Source organism: Eublepharis macularius, chromosome 12, assembly GCF_028583425.1.
Source record: "Eublepharis macularius isolate TG4126 chromosome 12, MPM_Emac_v1.0, whole genome shotgun sequence".
NCBI classification, from domain to species: Eukaryota; Metazoa; Chordata; class Lepidosauria; order Squamata; family Eublepharidae; genus Eublepharis; species Eublepharis macularius.
The window spans coordinates 2,258,152-2,276,144 of NC_072801.1; the positions used below are offsets into that span (position 1 = coordinate 2,258,152).

The following is a 17,993-nucleotide window of genomic DNA, read 5'->3' on the forward strand; positions in this document are numbered from 1 at the left end:
CGCCCTGTTTAGGGTGACCCGCTCCCTACTTCACCAGGGAACGCGGGAAGACCCTTTGCAGGGCAGGGCTGAGGATTTTGTCCAATATCTGCACGACAAGATCGCTCAGATTCGGGAGGGTCTGGACTCTGACTGGGTGGGTATAGATGGGGGGACAGAGGTGGGTCGTGTGAATGTCATCTGGGAAGAGTTTGACCCTGTGACTCCCGAGGACATGGACAGGATACTGGGTAGGCTTAGCGCTGCTACTTGTTTATTGGACCCGTGTCCCTCCTGGCTGGTGGTGGCCTCCCGGGAGGTCACACGAGGCTGGCTCCAGGGAATTATTAATGCTTCTTTGCGAGAGGGTTTCTTTCCAGCGGCCCTAAAAGAGGCATTGGCGAGGCCCCTCCTCAAGAAGCCTTCCCTGGATCCGGCTGTATTAGCAAACTATCGTCCAGTCTCCAACCTTCGTTTTGTGGCGAAGGTTGTTGAGAGTGTGGTGGCGCAACAACTTCCCCAGCACCTGGAGGAAGATGTCTATCTGGATCCGTATCAGTCAGGCTGCAGGCCTGGGCACAGTACGGAAACGGCATTGGTCGCATTGGTTGATGATCTCTGGAGTGCCCGGGACAGGGGTTGCTCCTCTGTCCTGGTCCTATTAGACCTCTCAGCGGCTTTTGACACCATTGACCATGGTATCATGCTGCGGCGGTTGGAGGGGTTGGGAGTGGGGGGCACTGCGTTGCGATGGTTCTCCTCCTTCCTCTCCGACCGCTCGCAGTTTGTGCTGACAGGGGGGCAGAGGTCGACCCGGAGGCACCTCACTTGTGGGGTGCCGCAGGGGTCGGTCCTCTCGCCCCTTCTGCTTAACATCTATGTGAAGCCGCTGGGTGAGATCATCTGTGGTTTTGGGGTAAAGTGCCATCAGTATGCTGATGATACTCAGTTGTACATCTCTACCCTGGATCACCCCAATGATGCCCTTAACATGATGTCCCGGTGCCTGGAGGCCGTACGGATCTGGATGGGGAGAAGCAGGCTCAGACTCAACCCGTCCAAGACTGAGTGGCTGTGGTTTCCGGCACCCCGTTATAGCCAGCTGGTTCCATCGCTGACTATCGGGGGCGAGATTTTGGCCCCCACAGAGAGCGTTCGCAACTTGGGTGTCCTCCTGGATGCGCGGCTGTCGTTAGAAGATCATGTGTCGGCCGTGGCCAGGGTGGCTTTTTATCAGGTTCGCCTGGTTCACCAGTTGCGTCCCTTTCTGGATCGGGACGCCTTGCGCACTGTCACCCATGCCCTCGTTTCCTCCCGTCTGGACTACTGTAACGCTCTCTATATGGGGCTCCCCTTGAGGACCTCCCGGAGGCTGCAATTAGTGCAGAATGCGGCCGTGCGGGTGATTATGGGAGCGACACAGAATGCCCATGTAACACCTCTCCTGTGCGAGCTACACTGGCTTCCGGTGGTCTTCTGGGTGCGCTTCAAGGTGCTGGTTACCATCTTTAGAGCGTTCCATGGCTTAGGGCCTAGGTATTTACGAGACCGCCTGCTGCTACCGATAGCCTCCCACAGGCCAGTACGCTCCCACAGAGAGGGCCTCCTCAGGGTGCCGTCGGTCAAACAATGTCGGCTGGTGACCCCCAGGGGGAGAGCCTTCTCTGTCGGGGCACCTGCCCTCTGGAATGAATTGCCCCCGGAGATCCGTATGGTCCCTGACCTACACACCTTTCGCCGTGCCCTTAAGATGTTATTATTCCAACAAGCGGGGCTGGCCTAAATGTGTTTTAATTGAGTTGTCCTGTTCTGAGTTAAATTATTCGATATGTTTATATTTTATATTCTTATTGTTTTATATTTGTATGTTTTATTTTTGCTGTACACTGCCCTGAGTCCTTCGGAAGATGGGCGGTATAAAAATTAAATTAAAGTTAAAGTTAAAGGGAGGGAAGCACTGCTAAAACCAGCTCCCCCTCCCCGCCAGGGCAGCCTCTCCTCCAGAGTCAGTTGCACGCTGACAGCAGAGGAAGTGTGCCCACCTCAGGCCAGGGCCCAGAGTTCGTTTCACCTGCTATAGGACAGCAGAAAATTTCAATTCTATTGTATGTGGACGACATGGTCTTAATCTCTCTAACTAGATCCTGTCCAAGGAGACTTTTACACAAACTGGGGGGACTACTGTAAAGAAGAGCAACTTATCACCAATTATACTAAAGCAAAAGTAATGTTTTTTTTTTGAGAAAACTGAAAAAGTTCCTTTAAAGCATCCATGGAATTCAAATCGAGCAGAGTAAAACCTATATGTATTGGGGCCTAATTTACAGTGAAACCCTGGATTGGAATGCCCATTTTGCTTCCGTGAAATCTTCACCCCTTAAGACAATTGGAGCAATAATAAGGTTTTATGATACCTAGAGTGGTTTTCTTTTGTTATTAAAATTGTCTTTAATTAACCTATAAACTACACACAACACAATAAACAACAAACATAGAGAACAAGAAAAAACACACCAATTCTAAACATAACACACTAACAATACATGTATCTATAAAATCAAGAGGAAAAGAAAAAAGAAAACAAAAAAACCCCCTACATTACCCTACAAGTTGAGTTCCGATTTTCTCCCCAACAACAAGTATATATCATTTCTAGAGTCAGGAGTGGTTTTCTTATAGACTCGATCGTGAAACTTTTTGTTACAAGGTCACTTCCCAGTTATTGTACAGGATTGGAAAGAGCAGACACTAGTTAGTCTAGAAATAATTCAAAACCCCTTTTTGAGAAGAATTTCCATTGCCCAAAGGAACTTGAGTAGGAACTCCCTGTTACAGACAGAACTTGGCCTTTCCCTCGATCAGGTCTCGCGCTCACTTGGCTATATTAAAATCATGGGGAAAGAACCTAATTATAAATAAGGATTCATTTAGCAAACTCAGCTACCAGCTGTTGCAAAGCAAGGTTAAAGATGGATCAGGATTTCTCAATAACATTATCGCCCGCTACACTGTCCCAGACGATCTGCTCCAGCCCTCGGGGAACAATTTTGACTTGTGGGAGTAGGTTTATAAAGGTGACAATTTAATTGACAATGTGTCAATTACCCAGACAAAGGTTGCCCCATGGTACAAATTTATTTTAAAAAGACCATCTTAGAGCCTCTTACTTGGTCGATATTACTGCGCTTCCTTGCGTTTCCAAACAGTGTTAACTGAGCTATTATTACAGCAGTACTCCAAAAAACCAAAGGAGCAGCGCATCTGTTTATGCGGCAATTCAACAGAGGACCGTCTTCATTACGTTTTGGCATGTCCTTTACATGCGGAACCCAGAAAGAAATTCCTGACCTAGATTTTAAATACTATACATTCCTTCTCTGACTCTGATAAATTGGTTCGTGTGTTATCCAATGTGGATGCTTCTTTTTCCTATAAAGTGGCACTTTTTGCCTTGGCCACTAAGAAAATGAGAGCGAGTGTAATATCTAAGAAAGCATCTCATAATTCTGAGCAGTAAATTTGGGTTTTGCTTGTGATTTGAATAATGTTAATGTTGCCTGTTATCTTAGAATTTTTGAATTATTATGATTGTAAATTTGCTATATAGGTTCTGTCTTGTAAATGGCCATATACCATAAATTTACCTACCTATCTCAGGGTCATCTTGGCCACCAGGCAGATTCCTCAGGGAACCCCTCTAAACCGCTGGACAACCTTCACCTGCCAACTGAGAACACTTCATGCATCGACCAAGCTGGGGCTTCCATTCACCAACAGTTCTGCCACAACATCTTTAAGATGCCACAGGTCTCTTGGCAGATTTTGCTGCAGATTGCAGTGCTGCTGTCAAGTGACACACATTCAGACTCAGATGCACAGTTTAGGCATCTCCTTCACACATGCCCAACAGAGGGGTGGAGAGTGAAAAGCTCTCCTCTGCTAGGTTACATGCTAGCAGCAAATCTGGAAATGGCATTTATCCACTACTTTTTTCACCTTTTCAACTGACTCTAATTCATTAATATAATTCTACTTGTAATGAAGAGCTCTGAGTTGGATCCAAGTTACCCCTTTTCCTTGCTAGGGAACCACTTGTGGGAAAGATTCCTAGAATTGCTCTCAGTTCCGTAATAAAGTGTGTGTGTGAGAGGGAGGAGGATTCCACAAACCAAGGCACTGCTTCAAAACTATCACCCTTACTTCTGTAATAAGGGAACAGATTTTGTCAACTCTTTTATACGCATGCATCCACGTACAACATAAAGTCAATTTACTAATCCACTGATTTTTTTTTTTTTAACTGGAGAGAGAGAGATTGCACAGTTGCTTTCTGGATCCAACTGGAAGCTGCCTGATCTCTTCCTGTTGCACAAAATGAGCCTTTTGGAAAATGGAAAGAAAGAGGGCTATATTTATACATCTGCTGAAGAGGGAATGGTGATTTCAGAGATTTAAAAATACCTTCAAAGGCCAACTTCTGTACAGCAGAAAATAATGAATCACAGTGTTAAAAAAGGGGAGGAAGGAAGGAAGTGCCAGCCCCAGGCAAAAGGAGAGGAAAGGTGGAGGACAGAAGCGGAAAAAGATCTTCTAAGAGGCTGTTCACCTAAGGGCACATTTGAGATCTTCATCAACCCTGCAGATAAGCGGGCTCCTGGAATGGTCATCCCGGGATGGCAGCTGCTGCTGGGTGTAGGGGGTCAGGTTTGAGTGCCATCCAGGATAACAGAGTGAGAGAAACACACCTCTGGTGATGGAGCACAATCCACCAGGAAATTCCCCTGCACAAGCCGCCCCCCGCCCCCCGCCACTCCAGGTAGCAGGAATTGTGGTGGAGCTCTGCACAGTCTCCCACCCATAAAGGTCTCTTCCTTGCAACGAGGTTTGTGCTGCAGCAATTCCTGGTAGGTTGTGCCACATGTTAACTAATAAGGGTGGAACATCTTGCAGCCCAAGAAGATTTGTTGCCTGGGAGAGGGGACAAACAACAGTCATTCTTGGGCTGCATGTGGGGTTCTCAACTCTCCCTTGACAAACTCCTAGAAATCTGACTCCTGGCACGCACGCACGCACGCACGCACGCACACACACACACACACACAGAGAGAGAGAGAGAGAGAGAGAGAGAGAGGGTGTTATGTGCCCTCAAGTCGCCTCCGACCTATGGCGACCCTATGAATGAAAGACCTCCCAAACATCCTATCATTAACAGACTTGCTCAGATCTTGCAAACTGGAGGACATAACTTCTTTTATTGAGTCAAGCCATCTCGTTTTAGGCCTTCCTCTTTTCCTATTGCCTTCTACTTTTCCTAGCCTTACTGACTTTTCCAGAGAATCTTTTCCTAATATCCAGCTGGTACCTTTCTACATGTAATTTAAGCCCGTTGCTTCGAATCCTGTCCTCTGCTGCCAACTGGAACAGCTCCTTGCCCTCCTCCAAATGACAGCCTTTCAAATATTTAAAGAGAGCAATCGTGTCCCCCCTCAATCTCCTACAAACTAAACATTCCCAAGGCCCTCAGCTTTTCCTCGTAGGGCTCAGTCTCCAGACCCCTGATCATTCTTGTCGCTCCCTTCTGCACCCTCTCAATTTTCTCCACATCCTTTTTGAAGTGAGGCCTCCAGAACTGCACACAATACTCCACGTGCAGCCTGACGAAGGTGGTATAGAGAGGGACTATGACCTCCTGTGATTTCGATGCAATGGCCCTTTTGATACAACCCAAGACTGAGTTTGCCTTTTTTGCCACTGCATCACACTGACTGCTCATATTAAGTTTACAGTCCACTCTTACTCCAAGATCTCTTTCGCATACACTACTATCCGGAAGTGTATCCTCCATCCTGTATTTGTACTTCACATTTTTGTGGACCAGATGTAATACTGTGCACTTATCTATGTTGACTTGTATCCTGTTCACAACTGTCCACTTCTTCAGAGTATTCAGGTCTTGTTGAATTTGAACTCTATCTTCTTGGGTGTTTGCCACTCTTCCCAATTCAGTATCATCAGCAAATTTAATGAGTAGCCCATTTACCCCTTCATCCAGATCACTGATAAAAATATTGGGAAAGTACTGGGCCCAAAACTGAGCCCTGTGGCACCCCACTGGACACCTCCCTCCAATCTGATGAAACGCTATTGACCACCACTCTTTGGGTGCGGTCCTCTAACCAGTTCCTTATCCACCTATACTCCAGTCCGCAGTCCTATACTCCAGTCTGCAGTCTTCCAGTTTACCCATTAGAATGTCATGGGGAACCTTATCAAAAGCTTTACTGAAATCCAGGTAAATCATGTCGACAGAGTTCCCACGATCCAGTAAGCTCGTCACTTGATCAAAGAAGGAAACCAGGTTGGTCTGACAAGATCTGTTGGGGACAAAACCATGTTGACTTCCCCAGATCACTAAGTGGTCCTTCAGATGCTTACAGATCAATCCCTTTAAAATCTGCTCTAATATCTTCCCAGCAACAGAAGTCAGACTGACCAGCCTCTAGTTTCCCGGGTCATTCTTCTTCCCTTCCTTAAAGATTGGAATAACATTAGCTCTTCTCCAATCTTAGGGCACATTCCCAGTCCTCCAGGAGGCTTTGAAGACGATGGACAGAGGCTCTGCAAGTTGTCTAGAAAGTTCTTTGAGCACTCTTGGGTAGACACCGTCTGGCCCAGGAGATTTGTATTTGTCCAGTGCAGCCAGGTGCCTCTCCACAACCTCTCTGTCAATGTCAACTAGCCCCACAGGTGTCCTGTTGTGTCTACTATCATCTCTAGATGGGCTCAAGTTCTTCAGGGAGAAAACAGAAGCAAAAAAGTCATTAAGCCTGTCTGCTTTTTCTCTATCCTCCATCAGAGTTTCCCCTTCCACTCCGAACAGTGGTCCAATTGCCTCTTTTACCTTGCATTTGCTTCTCACATATCTATAGAAGTTTTTCTTATTGTAGCGAGCCCTCCTGGCCAGACCCAGCTTGTACTGAGCTTTGGCTTCTCTGATGGCTGATCTGAAGTACCTAGTAACCCTCATATACTCCTCTTTAGAGGTCTGTCCTTCTCTCCATTTCCTGAACATTTCCTTTTTCTCCCTTAGCTTATTCTGGAGCTTTCTGTTCATCCACATCGGTTTCTTGGAGCCCTTACCATGTTTCCAACTTGCTGGAATGTTTGAGAAGAGCCCACCCTTCACTCGCTCATTTCCCTTCCAGCACACTCCCCCACACAATGACTCTCATCAAGCCTCTGAGTTCATTGAAGTCGGCCCTACGAAAATCTAACCTATGAGTCTGGCTACAAACTTCCTTGGCCCCCCACAGCAACTGGAATTCAAAGAGGACATGGTCACTTCCCCCTAAGGTCCCCACCACCTTCACCCCATCTACCAATTCTTCCCTGTTGCTTAATATTATGTCTAGTATGGCCGAGCCCCTGGTAGCTTCCTCCACCATTTGAAAAAGGAAGTTATCTGCCAGGTAGGTCAGGAAGTTGCGTGATTCTTGTCACTTTGCTGAGCTTGTCTCCCAGCACACATCGGGGAAATTGAAGTCACCCATAATTATAAGGTTCTGATGTCTGGATACTCTACCAATCTGTTCAAGGAGGGCAGCATCCTTTTCCTCTCCCCAGTCAAGCGATCTGTAGCAGACTCCAACAACAATACCCTTTGTCCTTCCTCCCCTTATTTCCACCCATATGCTTTCCACTGGGCTGTCAACCACATTCTCCAGAGCTTGCTGAATTTCAAGCCCTCTCCTCACATACAACGCCACTCCGCCTCCTCTTCTACCCTTCCGGTTTTTCTTGAACAACTTGTACCCATCCACTACCACATTCCAGTCATGGGAATCATCCCACCAAGTCACCGTAATTCCTCCTATATCGTTGCCCTCTGTTTGCTAGAGATGCTCAAGCGTGTCCTTCTTATTACCTATACTTCTGGTATTGGTAGATAGGCACTTGTACCTTTGTTTGATCTGTCCTACTCAGGTGGGCCCCCGCTGTTATCACTTTTTCATTGAAATCCCCTTGTTGATCATCCCCTTCCCCTTGCGGCATCAGTTTAAAGCTCTCCTGATGAAGCTCTCCAGGTTCTTTCCAAACATTTTCTTCCCTGACCTTGAGAGGTGAAGCCCATCATGTGCTAGCAGGCCTTCCATAAGGAAACTTACCCCGGGGTCTCAGAACCCAAAGCGCTCCTGCCGGCAACACCACCTCAGCCAATGATTCACCTCGAGTATGGTCTGCTCCCTTTGCATTCCTTTTCCTTTGACAGGAAGGATAGAAGAGAATACCACCTGTGCCCCCACTGTCTTCAACTGCCTTCCAAGAGCTTCATAGTCCTCTTTAATTCTTGTGATGGTATTCGCAGCCGTGTCATTAGTTCCCACGTGAACCAGCATAAATGGGTACTGATCAGTCGGTCTGATCAGTTTCGGCAGTCGGTCTGTAATACCCTGAATTCTGGCTCCCGGCAAGCAACGTATCTGTCATGGCCCAGTCTGAGAGTGAGGTCTCCTCTGGAGGAGAGGAGCCCTGTGTAGCCAGCCCTAGCCCTGATTCAGCAGAAGCCAGCAATCAGGAGCAACAGCTGCCGGCTGATCAGAGCTTGCAGCCAGCAGCTGAGACACCAGCACCCTCTAGCTCCTACACCACAGGGGAAGCTCAGCCAGGGACTTCTACAGGTGCAGCGCAGCCAAGAGCCTCCACCCCCCCAGGTTCACCCACGCCCAAGGAACGCCGCAGGCAGCGCCAGAGACTGGAACTACAGGGGAGATGGCGCAGTGCTCGCCTCTTGAGCCAATGCCAGCTGCTGGAGAGTGACGATGAGTAGTGTCAGGATGGAGCCCCAGCAGCTGGCTGAAAACCACGCCTGGCTATAAGAGCCAGTCTGGAGGAACTGCCAGGCATGGAAGCAACGTGTCTATTGCCTGCAACCACTCCGTGTTCTGTGAACCTTGCCCGTGCCCGTGCCCGCTTTTGGACCTGACACTACCAGTAAATGACCTTGGATAGTATCTGACCTTGCTCTTGGACTCTGGACTCACTCCTGGCGTTATCTCGTGCTCTGACCACCGGTTTGACCTGGCTTCTGCTCTTGGATCTCCCCTCAGACTCTGGCATTAAGGTTTGGACTTGAACCACCCTGCTTGGGCTGGCCCAGCCCGTGACAGTATCTCTTGGAGTAGGGGATCTGGCCTGGACACACAATGTTCCATACCCCTGAGCAGAGAGTCCCCAATGACCACCACCTTCCGTTTTCTTCCACTTCCGTGTGGCCCCGTGCCCTCTTCACTCCCTCCTCCAGGTTTTTGTGGTTCTCCTTCCACTCTCATCTCCGTCACCATCTCAAGCAACCAAAACGATTCTTGAGCTCCAGTGGACCAGAGCGTCACCTGAGTCTGTACGGTTTGTACTGCAGAACTGAGAGGAGGCTCAGAAGGGAGATTGACTCTTCCTTCTTCTCTTGGACTTATTTCTTCATGCTTCTGTAGAGACCCCAGGCTCTCCTCCCCTTCCTTGATTTCCTGAAGGGTGGTGATCCTCTCCTCCAGGCTCTGAATCTTCTCCTCCAAAAGCCTGACCAGCTTACACTTCTGACAAGCGAAGTCCATCTTCTCTTCCAGGAGGAAAACAAACATGGCACACTCCATGCAGGTGACTGGAAAGGGGCCTTCTGTCGACATCATTGCCTCCCAAGTATATTCCAAGAGTACTCTTCTAGCTGCAGGTCCCTTTCCTTCTCCTTCTCAGAGCCCAGATGGTTGTGATGTGCCTCTAGTGAGGAGGAGCCTAATTCAATCAAGGCTCCCTCAGTAGAGGGTGGGGCCAGCAGTTAGCCCCAGGCAAAACAGACACTCTCCAGTGAGTAGCAATCCCCCTCTGCAATCAGCTCCAACTCAGGCAAAAAAGACAAACAGAAACACTTACTCCACCTAGCACCGCTTCACAGCAGGCTCTACACACTCACACAGCCCCAAACACTGTCATCCCACCCAGTAACCTCAGCAAATTCCCCCTGCAGTTGAGGCAGGCAACAGAAAAAGACCACCCACTCTAGCAGCTCCCTTTCCTGCTCCTTCTCAGAGCCCAGATGGCTGTGATGTGCATGTTCTGCAGCTCCACTCCACTAGTGGAAGGAGGTTTTCTCCTCTGATAGAAACTCCTCTTGCTCCTTCTGACAGAAGACAGTTGCTCTGTTAGCAGCAGGGATCTGTAGGATTTGGTCCAACTGTGGCCTGACACTGAGAGTCTCTCTGCACAAGATGAATTACACAAGGATGCACAAGTGAAGGGAGACACAGTGTTAGCCAGGAAGCTGAGTTTTAAAAAACAGATAGGAAGGCTCTGTCAATTTCCCCTCTTTAGAGCTGGCAAAGATCGCTCCTCAGAGGGTTTATTTATTTCCTCTTCACCTCCTGGTGAGGCGGTGGCGAGGGAGGAAAGAACTCCATCTCATGTTGCCAGCAGGTTTTGTTTGCCGTCTCTATGTTCAGCAACAGACAGAATTACCCTTGGCTAATTTGCCCTTTTCCTTAGCATGCCTGTACGAGCTCTCTTGAGCCCCTCCCCGACATCTGCCTGCACCAAACAAGTACAGATGTTCTCAGCAGCAAAAGCTCTTGGAATGAGCCAACCTGGAATAGGCAGCATCATGAATGAAGGCCAACTCATCACATGCACACACACACACACACACACACATACACACTGTCTTGGTTCCTTGGGAGCAGCACCGATTGCAGCGCTGCAGAGACCAATGGGGAGGGGCTTGTAGGGTAGCCCCTCCAACAGCAACATTCAGTTTTTGAAAATGTCTGCCTTTGGCTGGTGGTGGAGAGGCAGTTCTGTTTCCAACATGAAGAAAACCATCACATTTGAGGAACTGCTGAAATGGTAAAACTACCAGGAACAAACTGCAAGCAGGAGGAGAATGCAGCGAAGAGTCGGAGAAGCACAACCAGTTAGGGCAGGGGCTGGAATCTGGTGTTTCCATGGAGGACAAGGAAGATCAAATCCCCGCTCAGCCACCTTTCACAAGGCAACGTCCCACATGCTTCCAAGCCTGCCTCCCATTGTCCTAAGGACCAGGAACTTGTTCAAACCTGCCCCCCTCCCCGAATGGCCAAGCCCCACAGGCATACAATCATTCTCATGCTGCATTTCATCTGGCCCCTCAAATGCCCCTGAGCAAAACTGATCCAGCACCCGCTAAGAACGCCTGTCCCCAGGCAGGTCTTTTCTGACTCCAAAAGGCAGATCACAAAGATATGCCTTCACCAAAGCCTGTTAAAGTGACGCCAGGCACAACCCAACCCAGAACAAACCTTCCAGAGGTCTTGGCTACCCATCAGAGAGACATCAAGAGTGAAGGCACATGAAATGGCCCCAAGGATCTATGGCACACCACAAAACACTTTGCCCTTTCAAACGACACAGGTGTAATTACACAGGCATGCTCACCTTTTCACCCCCTGAATGCAAGACAGCAAGGAGTCTCCCACCTCCTGGAGTTGTCAAAGGAAGCGCAGCCCCGGACTGCTCTCTCAGGATGCAGCGGAAACAGGAGGCAAAGACGTCCTTCTCCAAGCTATTCCAACCCACCAGTTCCCTCCCTCCACATGCACAGAAGGCACTTCTAGGCTTTGTGATCATATTCCTTTTTGCCCTCTCCCTTCCTGTTCAAATAAATTGCTTCCCTTCTTGCTTTGGAGCAAAATGCAAAGAGAGGCCATAGGCCACCTTTTCTGAAGCAATTTCCCCCCGAGAATCTTGCCATCAAGAAAGCTGAGAGGCATTGACGGGCTTTTTGCTGCCTGCTCTCTCCACCAAGAGCCCTAGAAGTGGAATTCTTTTGTGTCTTTAGCAAGCACTTCAGAACAGACAGGCCACTCAAGGCGGTCTGAAGGGCAGCAGGATCAGCACTACAGTAGAACAGCATCCCATCCCAGAGATGTGTGCGTCTGGCCAAAAAGCACACTCCAGGCTTAAGTGCCAGGTTCTTCCTTGCACTTGGTTTGCAAAGGAAGCAATCTCTTTGGGATGAGAGAGGCAGCCAAAAGAAAAGGCAAAACAGGCCTCTGAATGGCTGGCTGAATCAAAAACTCTTCTGAGGCACTCTCAACTGGCTCTCTGTGAATGAAATGAGCCCTGGCAACTGCACCCTGCAGGTGAAATATTGTTCACCTGCCCTTCAGCAATTTGGTAGCCAGAGCTCAAGCTTCAACTTTTTCCTTCCGTGCCAAAGGCAGCTGGCCACACGCACCAGGTGCTGCAAAACACATCCCAGCATAACTGGAACCAGAGTGCAACAGAAAACCAGGCCGACCCCCAGGACAGGCAATGGCAAGCCAAGGACTTCTGAGCGGAGAGGTCTGCCTGACCAGGAGGGAGGAGGGGACTGAACCAGGATCCAGATCGGTAACAGGCAGATTGTATGGGCAGCATAAACATTTTCCAAACAAATAAAATAAACCACACAAACATCAACCATTTCACAAGGACAACCTAACAGGCTGTGAGGTAGGGTTGCCAGGCCCCCTCGATCTCCCAGCGGGAGATTGGGGCCTGGCTCTTACCTGAGAGGGGGGGGGGTGCACACGCTCACCACGCAGCCCGTTTGGGTGCGGATCAGGCCTGTTGTGGGCCCCTGCGGAGTGCAGGAGCATTCCTGCGCTCTGCAGGGGCCCACAACGGGCCCGATCCACGCCAAAACAGGCCCAATCCTGGCATGGATCGGGTCCGTTTTGGCATGGATCGGGCCTGTTTAAGGCCCCTGTGGAACATGGGAGCATTCCTGTGCTCCGCAGGGGCCCACAACGGGCCAGATCCGCGCCAAAACGGGCCCTATCCGCACCCATTTTGGCGTGGATCGGGCCCGTTTTGGCGTTGATTGGGTCCATAGTGGGCCCTTGCGAAGCGCAGGAACGCTCCCGTGCTCCACAGGGGCCCCAATCCAGGCCAAAACAGGCCTGATCCTGGCTGCTGCTGTGCGCAGGGGCGCGCTGCAGGGGGGCGCGCATTGAAGGTGCGTGCCCCCCCGCTGGCCAGGCAGGTGGGGGTGGGGGTGGGAGCTGGGGATCCCCCGCCCCCACCAGAGGTCTGGCAGCCCTACTGTGGGGTGGGCCATCCTGCCTCTACGCTGGCCATATGGCACCAGGAGGCCCTGAAGTGCACCAAGGCAGTTTTAGCTGCTGCTAAGAGGGCCCCTCCCTGCCTGCTGCAGGTGGGGCTACCCCAAGGGGGACCACTCAGCCGCTAGGCCTTTAATTAAGTTGCCTCTGCCGAGATAATCCAGACAATCCAGGGATCTGCAAGCTAGCTTTATGGGGCTTGCAAGAATATTTGATCAACTTGGTAATGACAGCAAGGACTACCAAGTGTGAGGCCTGTTAAAATCACACTTGCACTGAACCTTATTCTAAAAAAGAAAAAGAAAATAGAAGTACTCACGCTTTAGCTTCAAGGGCATAAAAACAGAGAGCTGCTGAAGCATAGTGTTTAAGTGGCTGGGCTATGAATCAACACTCTGGTTTACATCCCACTACTGCTATGTGCTCAGCAGGTGGCTACTCCTTGGGTGAGCCACTCCTCTCTGCTTACAACCAAGCACTACAGCGTCAAGGTGGGTGGTATGTAGGGACAGAGGGAGGGAAGGAACTTAATGTCTATTTCACAACTCCTTCAAAGTTTGGGTCTTTCCAAATAAACCACAGGCACTGTGCCAACTCTGCTCTCTTCAGCTGCACGAAACAATTCGAGTAAACTGATTGCAGGAGCTAGCAAACTGCTGACCAGGAAATGAAACCACTGGCAGGGAATCACAGAGTTCTACCTGCCAGTTACATCTGAGGGACAATGAAAAGAGCATTTGTTCCAGACGAAGCTAAAGCTTAATCAGAAGCACTGCCTGCTGTTTCTCTGTTATCATGCCCCTGACAGTTCAGGGAAAGAGCCACTACGGTGCAATAGTTAAGGCACCCAGCAAGGCCTGGGAAGGCCTGGGCTCAAATCCTTACACTGCTACCAAGCTAGCCAAGTGAGCTTAGGCTTGTCACTATGAGATGGTTATGAATATAAAAATGGGGGAAATCACACACGCCTCCTAGAATGCCTAGAAGAAATGATGAGATTCAAATATAATACAATTTTTTTAAAAAAAAATTAAAGTATCACAGCAGCTGGGACTTTGCTTCTTGAAACAGTCACCTTGAAAATGAAGAGTCAACTGGGTAAGCCATTAGTATAAGTGCCAAAACTGGATGCTTCTACATTCACCATTTAATCAAGAACTGCCAGAATAATTCAGCTGAGCACAGAATTCAGACAACATGCTTGCATTAAAACGTTTCCCATTGTCTTCTTTTAGACTTGATTTTTTATTTTAAGCACCTTACTATATAAAAGGCTAACCATGTTCCAGACAACTCACTTCGTATCCTGGTGTGCCTCCAGAGGGTGCTGCCGTGGAGGGAAGCCCAGAAGAGGAAGCCCGTCCCTACACAAGCGTGCCATGGCGGGAAGACCAGGCTGGGATCAGGAGTGGAGCAGGTGGCAATGCCCACCCCCTGCATTCACCCAGCTGGGATCAGGAGCAGAGCAGGGGGCAATGACAGCCCCCCCCCTTCACCCAGCTGGGATCAGCAGTGGAGCAAGTTTGTAATTTGCAATATTTGTGGATACCTTCCTCTTAAGGATTAATTGCCATTAATTTGTTCATTGTAATTTTGATTCTTTGATTTGGAGGAGTGCTTTGCTCCGTTATAGTTATTATACACCGATTTGACTTTTTATATTTATTTTTTTTTTATTTGTGCTTTTCCTGCTCATGTGTTTTCACCCCAGCATTGTATTCTTTGAGTGGCTACCTCTTTTTTTGCAGTTCCCCGCCTTCACCCAGCTTCAATAATCCACAATATAAATCCTAGGAGAGGATCCAAATGTCACCAGTAACAATATACCAACTGTACCGTACAAGCACAACTGGATACATCAAAATGCTATATAGCTCGATACAATGACTCGCCTTATTATTTATTATTTTATTTATTTATTTAGATTTCTATTCCACCCTCCCCATGAAGGGTTCAGGGCGGATTACAGCATATTAAAACACATTAAAGTTAATTTATACAGTTAAAACCATAATATAATATAATATAATATAATATAATATAATATAATATAATATAATATAATATAATATAATATATGGCGGCAATCAATAGCAGCAGGCACAACTCAACACAATAAGGTGGTGGACAACCTTAGTAGGGAGTCTTATAGACAAGTAAACCTTAGATCAGCCTTATAGACAAGCAAAGTCTTAGAAGTTCGCTTCACAGCTAAGTAGTTAGTCCCAAATTTTGTTAAGGAAGATATTTCTTCTTATTTTACAGGTGAAGATGTGATGTCAGGCTTCTTCAAGAAGAGAAACATGCAACCTTCTCTTTATATAGATGGGCGGAGCCTAACGGGCATTTGCCAGCATTCTGAATCCCAATTCATATTAAAACTTTTTCAAAGGCTCAAAAAAACCTTTACAATCACTGTGAAACATCATAATAAATACATTTAAAAAGCTTGTATTTATAATGTACTATAAAAGAATTTTTGTTACATTACTTACATACAGCATTTCGCCAACCAATTTCTAGCACCCAGTTGGTGTCTGCTCTTGACGGAGTATTTTCCACAGTGGGCGCACTGCATCATCCAATGATTATAAAACCCAAATCCATTTGGCTACTTACACCTTTGAAGATACAAATCATTGGCGGGGAGCGTGGTGTCGGCGACAATGGAGTCGAGTGCATTCTAGATAGCTCCAGTCCTCCCTAGCCCGAAACCCCGATGGTAAGCAGCATAACGCTTCCTAATACGCTGATATAATGGGCAAACAAGATTTGGATAAAAAGCCATTAAATAAAACAACTAAAAAGTTACAGGAGTTCTCCTCATTTCCAAGTCAATCAACCTCACAAGAGACGGCTGGTGGGGATTGCGCCAAAATGGCTGACAGAGCGATTGTAGACGCCAATGCCGACAATCTCCCCTCCGAGCCAGATCTTTCCCCTCAACTGAAGGCACTAAAAATCAGCATGCTTAATGAGAAAGCAATGCTTTTAAGGCCAATCAGTGAGCAGCTATCAGAAATTAAACAGGATTTTAAAAGCACAAACTATAAAGCAGAGACTGCGCTGGAACTCAGCAATTCAGCGCACAGCAATATAAAAGAGCTGCAATATATAAACAATAACTTACAGGAAAGAATCTTGTCACTCGAGATAAACTCCCGACAACGGAACCTCAGATTCAGGGGCATAGACAAATCGTTAACCCTAAATGAAGATCTAACAGCTTGGTTGGCTACATGGCTTGCAAGAGCCCTTGCCTTGGAAGAGGGAGTGGCTCCATTAATTGTAAAAGCTTATCGAGTCGGCTCAAAGCCAACAGATGTTTTAGCCGAGTTTGCCGACCAAAGAACTCGCAAAAAGTATTATCAGAAGCAAGAAACAAAGGTTCAATCCTTCTTAAACACACCCCTATACAAGTCTTCACAGATGTACCTGGAGAGGGCCTAAACAAAAGAAAAGAGCTTAAAGCAACAACAGAAGCTTTACAGCAAGCAAGGATCCAGTAGAGATGGTTAAATTATACCACATTATCAGTCCATTACCAAGGAAAACACTACATTGCGACTGACTCTGACTCAGGATCTTCCCTTCTACATCGCATCAACTTAGAATCTTCAATGGGTATAGACAAGGCATCACAGAAGAGGAAGATGCTACAGGAATTCTCACCAAGTAAGGGGAAGGCTAGCGGAAGGGATTAAGACAGGGAAAGGGAGGGTTTGGGGGGAAAGGGGAGGGAGGAGGGTATTGGGAAGGGGGTTCTAATTATCTAGTTAATAAAAAAAGTTAAGAATAGCTGTTAATTTTAAATTTCAATTAAGTACTGTTAATAGTTTATTGTTGATAGTGATATATTGTTATATCAGTGTCACCAAAAGATCTCTGTCTTTTGGTGCTACACCTCTGAAGATGCCAGCCACAGCTGCTGGCGAAACATCAGGAACTACAATGCCAAGACCATGGCTATACAGCCCGGAAAATCCACAACAACCATCGTTCTCCGGCCATGAAAGCCTTCGACAATACAAAGGAAATAAGTCTCACAAGAGAAACCAGACAAGGGTGCCCACTATTGCCACTTTTATTCGCTTTAGCATTAGAACCTTTAGCTAATGAAATTCATAATAATATGCAAATTCATGGGGTAAAAAATTGCTTCCAAAATTTATAAGCTAAGCATGTTTGCAGACGATATGCTTCTTTATATTACAAAACCAGACACTTCACTTCCACAATTACAAAAAAACGATATATTTACCCTAATATCCAGCCTGAAAGTGAACATACAAAAATCATGATTAATGCCAATCAACCTCTCACAAACTGACAAAATTAAAATCTCTTCAAACTATAAATTTCAATGGACTAATAAATATCTTCCTTAGTTAGGCATTAACATTCCAGCTAATTTGAATCATCTATTAAAATACAACCATATGCAAACAATTCAAGAAATAAAGAAAAACATTTTAGCATGGAGTAAACAGCAACACGACTGATATTCCAGATGTCACTTGATCAAAACCTTTCTGCTTCCCAAAATAATATTCTTGTTTCGCACTATTCCCATATCAATACCGCACAAAATGATAAGACAGTGGCAAATCATTTTCAATAAATTTCTATGGAACTACAAACGACTCAAAATTGTATTTCATGTACTACGTCAAAGCTCTCAAAATGGGGATTTTTAAACTATCCTGATGTTGAAGTATACGCACACTCAAATTTTAAAGCCATTACACTCCCCAATGTCGATACACAAAATATTATGGTATAAACGCAACCTTAGACTGACCCAAATTGAAAACAATGTATTTTGGTCTAATCTATTAAAGTTATGGGATCTTTATAAACCTAAATTAGTTCCACCATTGACATGAT

General features: G+C 47.1%; 1 protein-coding gene across 1 annotated transcript in view; it reads right to left on the bottom strand.

Moving 5' to 3' along the window:
• Positions 1–17,993, bottom strand: part of RAB26 (RAB26, member RAS oncogene family) — a 146,955-nt gene that overhangs the window by 53,902 nt on the left and 75,060 nt on the right. The window lies entirely within an intron of this gene.